This window comes from Humulus lupulus, chromosome 2 (assembly GCF_963169125.1).
Source record: "Humulus lupulus chromosome 2, drHumLupu1.1, whole genome shotgun sequence".
Taxonomy (NCBI): Eukaryota; Viridiplantae; Streptophyta; class Magnoliopsida; order Rosales; family Cannabaceae; genus Humulus; species Humulus lupulus.
In genome coordinates this window covers 235,966,481-235,985,300 of record NC_084794.1, presented here as the reverse complement: position 1 = coordinate 235,985,300, position 18,820 = coordinate 235,966,481, and positions in this window count along the sequence as shown.

Sequence of the window (18,820 nt, the reverse complement as noted above, 5' to 3'; positions counted from 1 at the left end):
CATTTGAAAGAAACATTTAAATGTTAGTATGTTTTACAGAACAAATAATTTATTCCATATTGTTGACTCAATTTTTGGACAACTTAATTAATTAGAAGTGATGACTTTTGTGCATAAAACCTAGAGAGAATAATGAAGCAATAAATATAAAAAAAAAGACTAAAGAATTAATAGTGGTTCGACCACTAACGACCTATGTCCACTTTTAGTCAATGTATTGATTATATGATTCTTACAAGAAGTAAATGCTCCTGAATAAAAACTTGAGTCTAACCATCATTGGTTTCATATTATAGGTTTTATAGGGACAAAAAGAGTGGTTGGGGTGATGGGACAACTCCTTGCCTATCAAAGCTTAATCCCTATGATGGTTAGAAGGTCTTTCACATTTGCAGTTGCCAAAATTGGCAATGGAAAGAGTACACGCTCCTCATGCTTGAGGTGCAGACTCCGGTTTGATGAAGTTTAGCTAGTCTCATATTGGTCATCCAAGAGGACATCACTTCCATTGTGCTTTAAGGTTCAAGTTTACCGCGACTAACTGACCTCCTAGCTCACCAAAGCAAAAGATATGCTTGAACAATTTGATCAATATACGATCGAAGATCAATATACGATCGAACAAGTGTCGAGGAAGCAAAATTCCAATGTTGATGCTTTGGAAAAATTAGCAAGTGCAAGAGACAAATGCCAGCGATTCTCAAAAATTCCACGAGCCCCTCTTAACGAGCTTAAGCAAATGTAGAGTCCATGACCATTCACATTTTGGTGGATAGACATGAATGAAAAACTTTGTAAGGATCGCGGATGAGTCATGTTTCTGTTGGTAACATATTACCGAGTGCATAGCGGAATGCACAGTGGTGGGCCTAGGGAATAACAAAAAATTATTTTATTTAAAACAAATTTTAAATAACAGATCAATTAATATACACACATTAATTCAAAAACACATAGAAAAAGAAGAAGGAACCTACTAGTTGAAGTATATCAAGTGTCATTGCTTACTTCTCGTATAAGTAAATGAACATCCAATCCAAAAGTTTTGACAGATGCTCAAAACAAGATCTTTTGAATTGTTCTCTACACCTCAAGACGTGTGATGGCACGTAGAGAAACTATGGGTGATTTTTGTGATTCATAAGTTGTTCTCAACACATGAGATCTTGGAATAGATCTGAGACAATATGTTTTTAGGTTAAGAGAAAATAATACGATACTTTTTTCTATCTGTGAAAAATCTAAGAAACAAAATTGCTAGAAACTTTTTCTAACTTATTATTTATATAAATGAATTAAATCAAATTTAAAACATTATAATTATTAAAATAATAATTAAATAAGTAAAATAGCCAAATACTGAGTCATATACTCAGTTACACGCCAATCACAATGCATGGCACAAGTCAATTTCAGGGCATGTGTCTTAACCACTTTTATATATTAATTATATTTAATAATCCATTTATTCAAAATTGATAAAGTATCTGATAACTGGTAACCAATCTTATCTTATAATAAACGATATTTAATAATTAATTGTTGACCCAAATTTCTGTCAACTTCAAAAATAACGAAGAAAGCTTAAACAAAACAATAAAAAATGGTAGACGATCTTTTTACGTGGTTCAGCCATTAACGAGGCCTAGTCCACGAGTCAGTTGTATTGAGAGAGGCTTTCCAGAATCACAAGCCTCTTAGGGTTTTACAACTTGGACAGAGTATTGTTTTTCTCCAAGGTAAAATGCGAGTCCAAAAATTAGGGTTTTAGATCCTTACAAATGACCCCTTTATGCCTTATTTATAGGCGGAACAAGGGAATTAAGACAGAACAATTACAATAAAATGTTTACATTAATTTCTCTATTAAGTGGGGGTTATACGTTATGCATAGGACACCTAATTGGGCGGAAATCAATTCTGAAACTTTTCAGAAAGGAAATGTGGTCCCTGAAACCCTAACAAAAATGAATCAGGGACCTCTGCGCTGGGCGTATCTTTTGTGGTCCTCAGGTCCTCCAAAAAATCCACTAATTTGTTTCTCGAAGGTACTTCTTGGGCTCTCCAAGATATCGTTGTAAATGTCCTTTTCAAACGTCTCTTCGGGGACCTCCTGAGAAGTTTTGTCTGAGGGGCTTTTGGTGGATCTGAGGTCCTTTCTCAAGTAAATAGCTACTTAGGTTTAGACAACCTCTCGAAGGCAGCGAACGTGTCATCACCTTTCCATGCACTCCTCAGAAAATACGAGGTTTTATGGTCACGTATCCAAAATTACTGATATGGGATTGTCCCCTGAGAAAGACCTGAAACATTTGCCCCCAAGTCTCTAGTGTATTTCATGCAGTGGTGACTTTTCACTAATAGACACGTGACGATACATCATTCGAGCTCAAGGTCGGCAACCATGTGGTCGGAAGGGCACGTGTCAGTCATTAACATCCCTATGGGATTCATGTCTGGACATAATGCGAGACACGTGTCGGATTATCAGTGGCCGGACCTCTGCAATCACATAAATGCTGAGACACGTGTCACAATTCGAGTGATCTGGCCTATGCGAACACATTAAATGTCGAAACACGTGTCGCAATCTGATTGGTCGGGCCTCTGTGAATACATTAAATGCAGGGTATGTGTCGTATGCCAAGTGGTTAGACCTCTGCGAATTCACCTACTCGTCGAACCCCCGGGGGGGGGGGGGGGGGGGCTATCAACTCAACGGGCGTCTCGAGGCCATCCTTCCCAAGCTGGGTGATGCGTGTCGTATGTTGTACCGAATTTTAATTATTTATTATTTATTAATTCTACCAACTACTTCAGTATAGTGGCAAATAAAGGTTGAACCCCTGAGGACTATGGTTCAATTTATTATTCAAAGTGCAAACAAGAATTAAAAAATGATTTTTTTAAAGATTTAATAATATAAAATAAAGCAATAATCAAAGAACAATGGATAATATGATTTCAGAAAATAGTTAAGAATTATTTTCCACCTTCAACAATTAATCTATCAATAATGACAGATAATATTTCCTATTCCCAATTAAACTATTGACCCTGTAGAAAACACTTAAGCAATCAATTGTCCAAGTTTCCCTATTACAATTAATTAAAGCTAAGCGCTCTTAATTAATCATTTTTACCAAGGAATAAACCCATTAAGCATGCGATTTAACCCAGGAAAAACATTACATTCAATGGACATAAGTTAATCTAGGCAACAAATTCATTAAGCATGCAATTCATTTAAGTTAGGTTCTATTCTTCATCACAATTAAAATACATGTCACAATACTTAATTGTAATTTATCACTCTACTTAGAATCCTAAACTATTAGGTGAATAGCAATCTTAAGATGATAATAGAACAATGCAAAACCCTAATTAGTGGCCATCTAAATAAGATTTTACAAGATTCATAACATTCAAATAGAAAAATAGAAACAATTTAATATAAGGGAATAAAATGAATAAAATTCATCAATACATTCAAGATCTCATCTCTATGGTTTTGAAATAATCCTTAACCTAAAAGAAAACTTAGCTAGACATAATAAAATAAAAAAAACATAAAATTTACTAAGAGAAATAGTGTAGAAAAGAATGTAGAGAGAGTGTAGAGTCTGTATTTTCAAATAGAGATACACCTCAGAATAAAACTAAAACTAACTAAAACTAATAGTCTCATACTAACTAAAACTAATCAGAATAAAATTTAAAATTTAAAATCTAAAACTTAAACTAATAAATATTAAATTTGCTTTTAATATTGATATGATATCTCCAATTTTCGATTTTTGAGTAAAAATATGTGCCAATTTGTTGCAAAATTGGAGTTTGAATATGTTATTTTCGTATTCGTCAAGAAATTAATTTTTCCCATGCAGCTAATCGTATTTTGTCATATCTCCCTTGATATAACTCCAAATTGGAAGATTCAATATGTTTTAGAAAGCTAAGAAAAACATCTACCACTTTTATTTCTTAAAGAGTTTCCAAAATATTTCTTAAAGAGTTTCCAAATCGCTCATAAAGTTTTAGCTTCAACTCTGGCTCAGATTCAGACTCCAACTCTTTTATTTTATTTATAAAAAAATCACACTAACTTACAAAACCAAATAAATCAAATCAAAATTAAATATTATCAAATAAAAATATATTAAATTAAATCCATAGAAATATACTAAATTAAATTCAATCTCAATTTATTTTTATATTAATGAATGTATATTTTTACTCTTAAAATTCTTTTTAACTCAAAAATCACAAAATACCAAAAATAAAATCAAAATCATTAAAATAACTAAAACTAACAATTTCTAAGCCTAAGGAAATTAAAATATATGATCAAATTTGAACTTATTAGTGGGTCGTTGCATGGCACTCGAGTACTCGAGCTTTAAATCCAGCCGTTGATTTCTATTTTTGAAAAACTCGCCTTGTTCTATTTAAAGCAGAAGTTACCTTCTTCTCTTCCTTATTAGAAATTTTTACCATTTTTGTTTTCCAAGTTGCAGACCTGATCTTCCATTCAAGTTTGTCACTCTTTTTCTCATCGTCTGGTCTGGAGCCGATCAACCATCCTAACAGCTCTGCAAGGGTATTCGAGGTCGTGGGGCGCTGTTACATCCGTGTGAGGACTACTTACCAGACACATTGACGATTTCTAGCACGTAAGTTTCATTCTCTCTGATTTAATTACTTAGAACTTTGAATATGGTGCATAGGTTTGTGATTTACACTAGATTTTTTTCACACAATGATATTTGTGGTTTATGGGGTTAGCGATTTCTAGGGTTCTATTCTCCCCTTAATGGATTTTCATTTCCTTTCCTTGATCTTTGCGAGCAATATCTTCTATTTTTGTTTAATCAAAGTATCTTGATGTTCTCTTTTTTGGCCAAGTGCTTAACTGCTTGTTTTTTTTAGATGTCCTGTGACTTCGAACTCGAGGAGTTATGAATACATGGATATCACTCCCTTTGATGTTGGCTTCCTGTCTTTACTTCGTGACGAGCCAGAGGAAACACTCACCAATGAGTCTCCCTTACCGAGGAATTTACGATTGCAAAAGGGAGATCCGAGAGCGTGATGACATAACTCTGTCTCGGATGCCCGCCGCGCGAGAGTTTTGAGAACCCCGAGAAGGTAGACGGCGAGGTATTTTTGAACGAACCAGCACAGTTGAGGTGTCAGATCAGTCATTTTCCTCAGTGGGCATAACAGTTGCACTCCACGATCTGATGCCTCAAAATCAACAAGTTTGAGCGGTACCTGCGACTGCTCAAATGCCATTAGGCCAAACTGTGGACCCCCAAGGACCTCCTCCCAGGGGCACAAACTTTGAGTTGAAGAGTATCATATATGACATGACATCCTTGGAGGTGCTCGGTGCCATAGAGGAGCACTATGGGATCTCGCCCTCTCACTTTGTCAACAAGCTCCCTGGTAGGATAGAGAGAGCATGTTACTCTTACAACAAATTCTTGCCCTGGAGCCAAGCTCATCTAGAGGTCGGCGCAACTCTTCCTCTCCGCTAGTATTGCATTGAGTTCATGGTGTGGATGCGAGTGTCCCCTTTTCAACTTATACTGAACGCCTATTGACTATTGGCAATGTTCTATGTGTTGTGTAAGGAGAGAGACTGAATCCTACCAAGCCCCGAGAAATTCCTTTACCACTTTTAGTAAAAGGCTACTCCAAAGAAAGAAGAAGAGAAGAGGATGGCATCTATCAAATTATGAGGTGGATGTCCCCTTACGAAATGCTCCATCACAATGAAAATAAACCTCGGGACTCGAAGAATAATTTTTCTCCTCACGGGCTTTGACACTCGCAACAACCACCAACTTCGCTTGGCGTTCAACCGAGTCAAAAAATTTCTTAATTTACACCTTGTTAGTTTCTTTCATTCTTCATTCTAGTGTGTCTTACACACTCTTGACCTTCATTTCGTAGGTCAATACGAAAGGCCTAAGCAGATAGACTACTATTTGGGGCGAGCCCAGGCTATAAACGCCCTTTTTCACAAAGAGGGGGATATACTACTCCTAAGGACCACCACTAGATTACGTAGTGCTAGAATTATCGGTCTTGAGCAATGGGTTGACCATCTCAATATGATAGGGATTTTCCAACCCCGTTGGAGGGAAAGGCGCATCTTTCCAGTGGTGGTGGTCGAAGAGCTCACAAATTTGGACATTCTAGATACTGGGTGTAACACTCTACTATCCAGGGACCGTTACAGTTTGCATTTTAAATAGTGCTAAACTTGTTAATCGAGTCATTTGGCCATAATCATGTAACTAAGTATGATTAACGGGTTAGGGTTAAAAAGATTTGGTTAAGATACAACGTTTCACTAAAACGTTTACTGTGTACATTGGGATCCCAAAATATAATTTAACGGTTAATTACAATAAAATATTTACAACCAACCGACCTAAGTGGCAAAATAGGGTTTAACCCTAGTTCCTTTATAAACCCTTGGTCGTGGTGGTCGAGCAGCCACATATGTACACATCGTCACCTAAGCTCTCCAACTCAAGGATGGTCTAGGTTTCTTTTGCCTTTACCTGCACCACATAGCACCTGTGAGCCGAAGCTCAGCAAGAAAACTCAATATGCTCATGAACAAGTAATAACATGTTACTAAATCATAATAGGCATGCCTAGCAGTAATAACCCTACTCATGCATGCAAGCAGGTACAAATAAACGTTTGTGGAATCCTGCACTCTGATAGATGACTAATAAGTCTCTCGCTCTGAGGTAGATGACTAATAAGTCTCTCTGTATATATGACTAATAAGTCTATCCTTATGTAGATGACTGATAAGTCTATCTCCTTATAGATGACTAATAAGTCTATCTCTGTATGGATGACTGATAAGTCTATTTCTGTTAGATGACTGATAAGTCTATCTCTAAGGTAGATGACTAAAAAGTCTATCTTTATAGACGACTGGTAAGTCTATCCTTATGTAGACGACTGATAAGTCTATCTCTGAGGTAGAGGACTAATAAGTCTCTCTGTATAGTTGACTAATAAGTCACTCTTTGAGTTTGGTGACTAATGAGTCACACTCTCGGCTATGCACCCTAATCAGATAAGTGATTAATGAATGAGTCACAAACTTGGGCTCAGCACCCATAGCCATGTGACGTTGCAGTCACCTGAGCCTTTTGGCCTTGGCTCTAAGTAACTAGCCTTTAAACTGGACAAGCGCTTTTGTTTTCATCGAACTTAAGGCCAGTCAAGCATTTCATGCTTATGTCGATTAGATCTAATCTTTTTAGCTTGCGTTAAACTCGCCAATATCGTTCTTGATTCATAAACCAATACCATACGACCAGTGCTCAGTTCTATTGCTGAACTTGACTAATGAGTCATAGCTTCACAATCAATACTGACACCATTGCCGTTCCCTGACTAATAAGTCAATGCTTCCTCAATGAGGTAATGCAAACAGACATGTATCATATGTCAAATATTTAGATATAAGGCATTTAGCATGCTTAATCAATAATCAAAAGCATAATTATAATCATAGACAATTACAGAGACTCAAGCTCTGATCAATCTCATATTCAACATTCATGCCATGCCCTAATCTCATGTATCTTATGCATCACATGCATCACATACTGGGTGAAGTTTTCTTACCTCTGGTTCGAGCGAGAAATAAGTTAAAAACGACCCTTGAGAATGATCAATCCTTTGATTCCTTAGCGGTCACCTAGTCATAACCAAATGTGGAATTCCATCAATAAAATCAACAATAAAAGTTTCATGACCAAACACTCCTGGGACCTTGAATCCTACTAACACGGTTAATAAATTCAATCCCGAGCCTTAAGAATTGAAACCCCGCGCCAAAAACCCTCAAAAGTGCTCAAAATAGTACCCTGGAAAAATAGGGTAGCGCTGGCGCTACAACCAGAGCTGCCATGCCCTAGACAGCGCTGTAGCGCCCATCCCTGGGCACTATAGCGCCATAACTAGGGTGTTCCAGCCCTGGTTTTCCCCCTTCGAGTTCTCCAATTTCCAAACTTCAAAAGCTACTTCCAAACCTCAACCAAACCCAAAAATGAACCCATAAACCAATCATACAAGTCTTAGGCCCCAATCAAACTTTGCCAAAAACTTCATTGAATTCACAAATATCAAATCCAAAATTCCAACTGAAAACTAATTGAAAAGCAGGGCATAAACCAGAGTTTCCATGGCTGAATTCTTACATCAAGCTCAAGTTTAAACCCTCTTAAATGGTAGAAATCCATTCTAGACCCTTAAGGCTTGATTCCCTAGCTTGAATCCTCAATTAGAGCCTCAAAATTTCAAACGAAGAAGAAGAAAAAAATATGATCGGGAGGAAGATGAGAGAAGCTCTGTTTTTGGTTTAGTTTTCTACAACCTTCTATAGTTGAATATATCCTTTGGTCAAGAGACCAAAATGCCCCTAGGTTAAATAATTTCCTTTAAAGCTAGCAAGGGAAAAATCGTCCTTTTCCGTCTATCTCGTTAATTATAATTAACGTCCTCCAATTTCCGTTATTCCCAATATTCTCAAATACTAATAAATCATATCCCATTACCCTATAATTCCCAGCAATGTACTAATCATCGAATTACCCCAAGACTCACCCCAAGCCCGGAAATTAACCCTGTTATGACCAAACTGCTAACTTGCATTCAAAGATTGTCTCATGTCGAATAGCTCGAACAAATCCACATTATAATGTCGCCTCATTCATAATTCACCAACATTCATGAAAATATACAAATATTCCCTCAACGAGCCAAATTACCAAATGCCCTTATAATGACAAGTTGACTTATATGCATGCATTTATCATCGTATAATAATATAACTCACATAATCATGCATATAATCATTAAATGACATAGTAAATCAATTATGGCCCTCTTGGCCTCCTAATCAGCCTCCTAATCAAGGTCCTAAGCCTTATTAGGAAATTTGGGTCATTACATTGGGGTTCTGGAGGAGGATATCGACGAGACTATCGAGAACTCTCGGTAGTTTCCATTAATAAGCACCAATGACGAGGTGCTGAGTCTAGGTTAAGCCATCCTTGACGCTCGAGAACCTGAGGGGAAGGTGCCTGAGCTCCTAATTGAGCTAGAGGATGAGGTTGACCAGGACTTCGAGCTCATACGCGTCTGACATGGAAATCATCGACTATGTACCTTGAGGCAATTAGAGGCTAAGAACTTAGATGAGGAAATCTCACTCTTCATTCCCCAGACTGTTGATGAAGGTCACAGTCTTGGGCCTTCATCAACAGTCTTGGGCACTCTTCTTTTCCTCCCACCTTACATTGGTACGGGTATGCCAACCAATGTTGGTCGAGGCAGCAGTTTGCTGATTACCTCGACTATGTCGACGAATTCATTCATCACCACCATCCCGGGGATCTCGCAGGGACAACTATTGTCGACCAGCTCATGGCGATGAAGGCTCTTGGGTTCGATGAGTATAGGACCAACACTAGCTTGAAGCCGAGTCTCTTGCTTGATGCTATGGAGAGGATCTTCAAAGAGTTGGTGTCCTTGGTTAGTGACAAAGACCCGGGTCCCCCACAAGGACTTTTTCTTCTCGAGAGATTCGATGAAGCCGAGGAGATCTTCGATCATGGGATGATGTTCGGAGTGCTGGAGTGAATATTTTGTATTATATTGCTATTGTTGATTTTTAGCCTCTTGACCTAATCCTTGTTTCTTTTCATTTTTAATTCCAGATGGATGCTGCTCAGATGGTCACTGAGAAGAACGGGCAACTTCGGCTGCTCGAAAACAAAAAGGCCAAACTGGCGAATCCTAGGGAGCGGTGAAAAGGCCAAGGGAAGCACCACTGATGTTCTCCCAGCTGCTTAGGCAGCATGTTTGCCCATCTCAGTCGCGAGGTTTGACCTGGGAGGGAGGACTGACAGTTCGGTCCCTGTGGCCACGAGAGAACCCCCCCCCCCCCTTGGGGCATCTTGGGAGGATCCGACTGCTCATCCTCCACTGCGACTGGTGGAATCTTGTAGGATTCAAACGATGCAGGAGGCCTTTGATCGAGCTATTTAGCACGACAAGACTGTTGTTTAGGCATCGGCCCCTTCCTTGGCGATGTCTTTAAATCGTGACCCATCTTCAAGACTCTGGAGTTGCCTTTCTGTAAGCCAGGGTTCATGGAATATCTCAGAGGACTCGGGGAGGAGATCACACCACTCGCTTCTAGGTTTTTGGCGACAGTGGGAGACATTATGGGGAGCATACCCCCTTGTCAACAAGCCCAGCTGCGAGAACAAAACACTGCCCACCTTTCCCAAAGATAGTCGGTAACCTCTGTACTTATGAGTCCTCTCTATTGGGAGTTGTGCCCTTGAATTCATATGTATTGGACAATGTTTTATGAAATAAATAATTAAAATAAAATTTTTCATATATTGGTTTTTATTATAATTAATATTTGAATAATATTATATGAATATAAAAATATTCCCAAATTCGTTATTGTTACTGCAATCTTGTATTGGTACGAGAGGATTAAGATTGTAGGGGACGAATTTAAATAGTCGCAGTAAAACTAAGTTATATGGAATCTTTGGATTAAATACTGTAAGCACGGTTCACAAGTATTATGAATAAATGTAGTTTAGATCCGTATTACTGAAGTAGTGGGACATCTTAGTGGAAGTACTTTGTATAATGTTGTTATACATGAACGAGACCCGATATGTTATTAATACTTAACCGAATATGTAACGCCCTAGATAGCCAAGGCCGTTACACTGTATGCTTATAAAGGTGCAGGACTTGCTAATCAAGTAATTTAATTAAAAAACGTGCCGCTAACCATGGATGTGCTAGGGTTAAAAAGGGTTTTGGTCTCAAAAGATACACTTTATTTAATTAAACAATTTTACACACGGGATCCCAAAAAGTAACAATGTTTAAAAGTTGGTTTACAGAATCTCCAAAATATAGACAACCATCAGGTCATGTACATTTAGCTCGCAGAGCTCTCCTAGTCAGGGCTGATCGAGTTTGCCCTTGCCTTTACCTGCACCACGTAGCACCCGTGAGCCAAGGCCCAGCAAGAAAACATAATATGCATCACAAACAACAATAACAGATGAATAATTCTTTAAACATGATCAAACACTCAATACTCATATTAACCACATAACACGTATTCAGAATCAAAGATGCAACTAAGCATTAATAACTATCAAGTTACATGATAATCAGGGCCGAAAACTTAGGCCGCATCCTCTGCTTACCCCACTCACTCCGGCCCGCTTAAACCGAGCTCAGTGCATAACAAGCTGTCCTCGGCTACCAGTGGCCAAGCCGCCCCTGTGCGCTAGTTTAACCTTGGCACTCTTTGGCTGCTGGTTTACTGTTTACATGGCATAATGCCATCCTTTCAAAGCATACATATTAGGGAACCCTTAGTCCCATTACAATTACACAACCGGGTGCATTTTTCTTACCTTTAATTTCTACGTTCACTGACTACGAGCGACGTCCCTCGAGCACGATCCGTTTCCCGAGCCCTAGCTTTAACGCCTTCTTTGCTAAACCAATTCCTTGACAACTTCTGAGCTAAAACCCAAGCTCTCAGCTTCAATTCAGCCCTTGATCCTGGTTGAGTGTCCCTTAGTCATAACTAGGCTAATCCTTCATAAATTCAGCTTAAACACAGAATTCCCAGTTGAGTTCTCCTTAGGTTTTTGTAGTGCCTTAAGAGAGAAAAGAGTGAGAAGAGGAGAAGAGAGAACATGGGTCGGTTTGGATCTTTTGTTCTACTACTTTCTGATCACTTAGTCTAATCTTAGCTAATTAGATCAATCCTGAGGCTCGGGGTACTGGAAGCGTCCCCGAGGACAAAACGGTAAAATTCCCCAATATACCCGCCTAAGCTTTCTAACCTCAAATATATCTCCATATATTTATTTCCATAACTCGATAGTCTATATAACCACCCGATACCTGAAATACCCCTGACTTGTCCAAAATCAAATATTAAGCCCCGTTGTGACTTCCCTCTAACTGGCTCCCTAGGATCGCCTCAAGTCGCACGCTACAAATCTACCCACATAATAATGTGGTTCTCACAGATAGAACATTTAACCTCATTTATATTCATATAATCATACAAGCATGCTTATCATATAATCATGCATTAAATCAATAAACTCACATATAAACCAACTATGCCTTCCCAGTGCGCTAATCAAGGCCCTTAAGCCATATTAGTGATTTTGGGTCGTTACAGAATATCGTTTGTTTTATAAGTAGTAATTAAACATATCAATAAGATGATCATTTACAAATTGATCTTAATCCTGAAGTTATTATGAACTCCTGTTTATGTTATTTGAGTTCTTTGATTCACTCGTTATGGTTTGTCAAAATGATCAGGCCGAAAACTTTTATTTTGGGAACTCATTGATGTGAATGGCTAGGGACATAATATATAGATATGGAATCTATAACTTTCCGAGAGGAATTGAATAATGATTCTCTTAAGGTTAACTTTTGGAACTGAAAGGCTATTGAGCTTAAATTAATAAATCAATTTTTTTTAATTAACCTCCACTTAAAGTTAATGGTACTTAAGGAAACAAGATATAATCAAAGAGGTAAAACATTATCTTATCCCTACTTTAATTATGAACCATTAATATATGATTGAATTGTATGCAATGATTAAATCAATGGATGCTTTTTATATTTAAAAAATACTATATAAATAAATGTCTATAATTACAAGAGTTCAATATCATATTTTTAGTGGAATAATATTGAGATTAATTGATTAAGATCATTAAATAAAAGAGTTTTAATAAAAAATCTAAATTTATTGGAGGTTGAAATTATAGGTACATAAGTCCTCGAGGTGGCTCTATCAACACTATTCAAGGTAAGAGTTGAAACTGGGAAAAATAAGGGAAATTACATATTTGGAATAAATTTATTCTTCGGGGTTAAATATATAAATGAGAAAATTAATTAATTAATATATTAATTTTTGAAATTAATAAATTAATTAATATAATTTTTGAAAATAATTTTTTTTAAATAAAATGGTGATTTTTGAAAATGTCATTTAAATAATTAAGATAATGAATTTTGAATTAATTAGTTTTATTTATTTATTTAAATAATGTAAAAAGATAGTTCAGATGATTCAAAATTAGTTTGAATTAATTTGAAATTTATTCATTAATTAATATGATAAGATTCATTATCAAGTTTAGATATTTTTGAATAAATGATTATTAAATAATAATTAAATAAAATTGGTTAATACGCATTCCTTAAAAAATGGATGTGCTACATGCTAATCACGATGCTTGCACTGTGACTTGCGTGTAACAAGGTCCAAGACCAGATCTTGGATATTTATTTTATTTATTTAATAATTGGTTTATAATTTGAATTTGAATTTATTATTCTTTTATATATCTATCTTATAGAAAATTAGTTTCAAGAAGAAGATAAGAGAATATTCTAGAGTGAGAATTCTAAGCTTTTCACAGAGAGAAAAATCTACCGTAATATTTTTCCTATCCCTGAAAATTGTCTCAAACTTGAAAATTCCAAGGCCTCTTGTGTTGAGAATATCTTGTGAATCACAAAATTCCTACCATAACTCTATGTGCCCATACACGTCTTGAGGTGTAGAGATACATCTTGGAAGATCTTGGTCTGAGTATTTTGGAGACTGCTTTGGATTTGATGTTCGTAGGAGACACAAAAAGATAGCAAAGATTCTTGATAGTTGCAAAACTGGTAATTCCTTATCTTTCTCTATCTCATTGATTAATATTTGCTTATTAATGGTTCCAATTATTTAAAGTATGCTTATTTTTTTTAAATCTGTGGCCCCACCACCACGTGCATTCCACTGCGCACATGTTAAACCAGTTACCAACACTCTTTTTTTTAACGCATTTCTCGACCATTGATTTCTTTCATATTTTTCATGTTTCTAAGATTTACTTTTCTGGTCTTTCTTTCAGATGACCCTCTTCACCATCCAACAAAGTGAGGCTGTGAAGGGGCTGATGTGGGACATGTTAGGGTCTATGCCCTAAAAGTATGTAAAAAAGATATTTTATTGATTTAAATAAAAATACAGTTTTATTATATTTGAATGTTATAATTATTGTTTGAATAAATTATATAAATATCAAGAAAATTCATATTCATTTATGAGGATATGATCTTGTATTAATACGAGAGAATTAAGATCATATACAATGAATAAAATAATCAGTAACATATTAAAGTGTGGAGTCTTAATGAATGGTTACTAGTATGGTTTATTAAGCATACGAGACGCAAGTAGTATAGATTCAGATTACTGATGTGGATAGACATCTTGGTAACGATGCTGTATATAATAGTGATTATATAAGACATGTAACACCCTACTACCCTAGACCCGTTACCACGTGATTTTAAAATGTGCAATTTACTCGCTAATCGAGGTTTTAGACCCAAAAGTGTGATTAAGTTAAAATAAAGATTCATTTAATAAAACTTTCATAAAAAAGTTTGAACATTCATTAAAACTATAGAAAAGTTACATGGGATCCCAAAATGTTGTTTAAGACATGTTTACAACTCAAAAGTCTTTATACAGTTGACCTAGGTAACAAAATCAGTCATTTACATAGCGTTCCTCAAAACTACCCCAGTTGTGGCGGCCAGGTAGGCCAAACATGTACGTACCGCTCCATGCTCTCCAACTCATGGTTGATCATCCTTTTCCTTACCCTTACCTACAACATAGAGCACCCGTGAGCTGAGACCCAACAAGAAAACTTCACAGCACAAAATATAATAATTTATTTCAATAAATTCATAACAAATCAAACACAACAGACAATCCACAAGTTTCTATTAGAATTCACAACAGCGGCCTAAGCCGGTCAAGGTACGTTACCAGGAACCAACTTCACGGTCTTAACCAAGCAGGTGAGTATGACACCCTTAGAAGGTCTCGCCCTGGCGGCCTGCATTTAGCATGCTTAATTCTGTTTTCGGCCTTTGCCGATCCCAGCCTTTAACGCTCCTGGCCTTCGCCCCTCCCGACCTTTGTCGATCCCAGCCTTTGCCGCTCCGTCACAAACACATATATGAAATAATAGTTACAAACAATTACACATAACTCTAAGCACAATATAAGCACAAATAATCGGGTCATTCCCTGCTCCATGGGCACAGAAAATTTTCTTACCTGAATCCCAAGCTAACAAAATAGGGCGATTCCGAGCACGATCCCTAATCCTGAGCCTTAGTAGTAATACCTAGTCACAACACAATAATGAATAATTATCACAATCTAAACCGATTAAAACCTTTGGAATAATATACTAGCCTTCGGGACCTTGAATTCTGCTAAACCAGGTAGTAGAATCCTTCCCGAGCCCCTAAGTTTGAGTTCCTGAGCTTAAAAACCTGTTTTGGCCAAAAACCTCTACTTGCATCACAATGTCCCTCAATTAGAGCCGTGGCGCCCCCACAATTAGAGCTGTGACCCTCTCCAAGTTAGAGAGCCTAACCTCATTTTCTCTGGACATGCGCCGTGGCGCGCCCTGCCCAGTGTCCCAGCACTAAGGCGATTCATTGAATCCCTTTAGGCCTCTGAGTTCATGTGGGTCGCGACGCTCAAGAACAGCACCGCGACGCGACCCTGGGAACCCAGAAAAATAACGATTTCAAAAATCGCAAACCTATCCCAAACCATTCCAAACTCAGTTTTTATCCCAAATAGACCACCCAAATCATTCCAGCAATTGAGATACACGATAAATAACAACCTATAGCTTCTAATATATTCCTAAACATAAAAATTCAAAAATCACCAAGAACACTTAAATGACTCAAGGTTAGACCTCCATACCTCTGAATCTCAGCAGAATTTAAATCCTTCCTTAGCTGCCGGTACTCCTAGTTGCCTCCAATCCTAAATCACAGCCTCAAATCTAAGTCAGATCATCACTACATTAAAAGATCCAAGAATTCCCACACTTCCACCCTTTTAGAGGAAACTTAGAAGGTAAGAGAGAGAGAGAGTTCTGAGAGGTTCTAAGGTATTAAGTCTATCCCCTATCCAAATGACTATTGTACCCCTACCTTACAACTCTTCCTTTAAAGTCCCTCAAAAGTGAAACAGTCTTTTGCCACATTTCCCGCTAATCCTCAAATCGCACTATAAATCCTCGATTAATCCCGACATATCCAATTAACCACCAAATAACTACCCATTATCCGATAAATCGCGAATACTCACTAGGTTTCCCAAAATACCTCTAGGCTCACCCCGAGTCAGGTATTTGACCCCGTTGTGACTATTCCTCTAATCTTCCCACTAGGATCGCCTCGGACCACACATCTCAAATATATCCCCATAGCACTAGGGTCTCACTCATAACACATACATAATGCAAATATACCCTCAACGAGTCAAAATGACAAATATGCCCCAATTTACATAAACAAGCCCACATGCATATTTGATACACATAAACATGCATAAATATTCCCATTACCACATAAATCAATTATACCGCATAATCACACATATGTTCCACTAATCCAACATAGAATTCTGAGTATGCCCTCCGGGCACAGTAATCAAGGCACCCAGCCTTAATAGCAAATTCGGGATGCTCCATCGTTGACTATATGGGAGTGGTAGGCAATGATAGAATGGCCTATGCCATGTACATGTTTCGAGAGGATGCCCGAACGTGGTGGGAAGTGGTACCCCATACCTGGAATGTCGTCATGATGGGTTGGGAGGAATTCAGACAGTTGTTCGACGAAATATACTACTATGACGCAGTTTGAACTGTGAAGACTAATGAGTTTATGAACTTGGTGTAGGGTAGTAAGACAGTGACAGAGTATGTGAATGAATTTGATGGGTTGGCCAAATTCACTTTTGATTTGGTACCAATAGATGTGGCCTAGAAGGAACGATTCATTTGAGGGTTGAACTCTGAGGTAGCCTAGAAATTAGGATCGCTCCAGTATATGATATTTCTACCTGCGCTCAGGTGGTAGGAGACCCTTGCTATAGAGGATGCAGGATATGAGATATGGGGCGAGAGTGTCGTAGGACAGGAAGCTCAAACAATGGTACCCGAGTGGCGGGATCAGGTAAGGGCAGAGGCTCGAATAACCAGAAAAGAAAGACCCCTAAAAGTTCTACCACTCCTGATCCTGACATGAGAGGTTATAGTATACAGGGTGGCCACTAGGGCAACAACGAGGTTTGGAGGAGTCATCCAGTATGCGCTAGGTGCAGGAGATGCCATCTGGGAGAATGCTGAGCGAAGGCATATTTTCTATATTGAATGGTTGGGCACCTTAAGAAGGATTGCCCGAGGTTAAAGAAGAGAGAACCAAGGATTGTGGATGGCTCGACTCCTGTTCGAGTGTCTGCCTTGATACGGTCAGAGCCCGAGGCTAGTCCCTCGAAGGCAACAGGTTGGCTTTCTAGTTCTCGTTCTTTTTTTTTATATATATATTGAGATGATTGAGTTTGGTGCTACGTATCTCTTATAAGATATATATAAATATATATATGTGGCACATGCTATATGGTTGTCATGCCATGGGGCTTGAGATTTTAGTGTCTGCTTGGGGAAATTGGTAATTTCTAGGAGACAAGTCAGAGTATTATTGGTAGAAAGTTAGTGGTAATAATTGAATGAGCTGGTTATATGAGGATTTTGATACGATCCCGACTGTGGATTAGTTTGCCAAACAAGAGACAACCATCGATTGTAAGAAAAGATGGTGACTTATGGGTTTAAAAGGAAAGGACTCGGTTGCGTTTACAGGATGCATAGCTATTGTGGAGGGTACCACTAGGGTTATATCAGTTAGACTAGATGAAAACTGGATCGACCAGTAAGGTTTCATATGGGTTCATGAGAATTCATTGGGATCGCTGTCACGTCAAGGAATTGAGTATGCTAGAAGATTAAGGAATGGATAGAACTGGTGTCAGGGACATCATGAAGAATGACACTGGCTGAGCAGAAAGAATTAAAGGTTCAATTGAAAAAGTTGTTTGACTTGACGGTTTATCAGACGAAGCATCTCATCATGGGACACATTAACAGCGTTTGTCAAGAAGAAGGCCAAGTCTGCGAGAATGTGTGCAACTTATGGATAGTTGAATAAATTAATTGTTGAGAATAGATACCCATTGCCAAGAATGAAGGATTCATTGCCCGGTTGCAAGGGGAGGAGAATTCTCTCAAGAATTGACCCTCGATCTATTTATTACCAGCTGAGGATCAAAGAAAGAGACATTTCAAGAATTTCTTCTCACACCAAGTATGATATGATGGGCTTTTAGTGAAGGCTCTTGAACTGACCAATGCTCCAGTGGCCCACGTAAATTCAACAAGTAGAGAGTATGGGGATGATTTGGACAAGTCGTATCTAGATCGATCGAGAGTGTTTCAGACTACTTCCGGTTAGAAACAAAGCACGAAAAACATTATTACTAATACTACCGCGGCTGAGGAAGCAGGGATTGGAGATAGGGTTCTGAAAAAAATAAGTTCCGGTTTCTCCAGAGGATATTCAAGGTCACATCATGGGAATTGATATGATTTTATATGATTCAGTTAAGATAGAAGCCATAAAGAATTTGCTAAAGGAACGCCTTAGTGGTGAGAAGCACGGTGAGACTGGTAAGACACATCGGCTACTACCTAAAGCATCTTCGAGGACAACCATAACTTGACTGAAGTAACGTAAGAACCTAAAGTCT